Genomic DNA, 690 nt, shown 5'->3' with positions numbered 1-690 from the left:
CAAACATTGTGAACAGAGTAAGTTCTTTTATGACATATACAATATAAAAATTGTATTATACATATATATATTCCAAATGAATCACTTCACCACAGCTGTCTAGTTAAACTATCACAAAAAATTCTGTGTTCACTTTTTAATTTAAATGAAGCATGCTACAATTTTTTTTAAAAGAAAAATATTGTCTCACTTATGTAGAATGATTTATATAATTCTAAAATATATAAAACTTGATGTTATTTTGAAATTTAGTTTTATGGATAAGTTTCTTCAAGGCTTTTACTCCAAGCATAGTTCCATTTAACTTTTTTTTTAACTAAGACAATACATACTAAACAATGTTTCAGTGATTCAACTCTGTAATGTTTGACTTCAGAAACAATACACTAGCTTTCAAATGACATTGCCACCACTTTACAGCAGTGGGGAGTACACACCAAAGATATTATTGAATTAAAGACAATAAAGAAGTTTTGTCACACCTCTTAAGCCTTTACATAAAAACAACAAAAATCATTATCACAAACTCTTACATTTATAAAATATGATGCATACATATACACTGAGTGGTGACAAGTAAATAAGACGCCTAATTTTTCATCATTTAACTGATTTATGCTAACTAATTTGTGTTCACAGATCATTATAGAAATGAAAATGGTCCGCACACTAATTATCTTGTGCTACAAC

At 27.5% G+C, this 690-nt stretch overlaps 1 protein-coding gene across 8 annotated transcripts in view; it reads right to left on the bottom strand.

Moving 5' to 3' along the window:
- The window catches only part of LOC106461807, a 19,373-nt gene that overhangs the window by 9,010 nt on the left and 9,673 nt on the right, over nucleotides 1–690 (bottom strand). The window lies entirely within an intron of this gene.

Source organism: Limulus polyphemus, unplaced genomic scaffold (genome assembly GCF_000517525.1).
Source record: "Limulus polyphemus unplaced genomic scaffold, Limulus_polyphemus-2.1.2 Scaffold1035, whole genome shotgun sequence".
NCBI lineage: Eukaryota > Metazoa > Arthropoda > Merostomata > Xiphosura > Limulidae > Limulus > Limulus polyphemus.
Note: the sequence above shows the minus strand (reverse complement) of the source record. Positions and strands in the feature narration are given on the sequence as shown.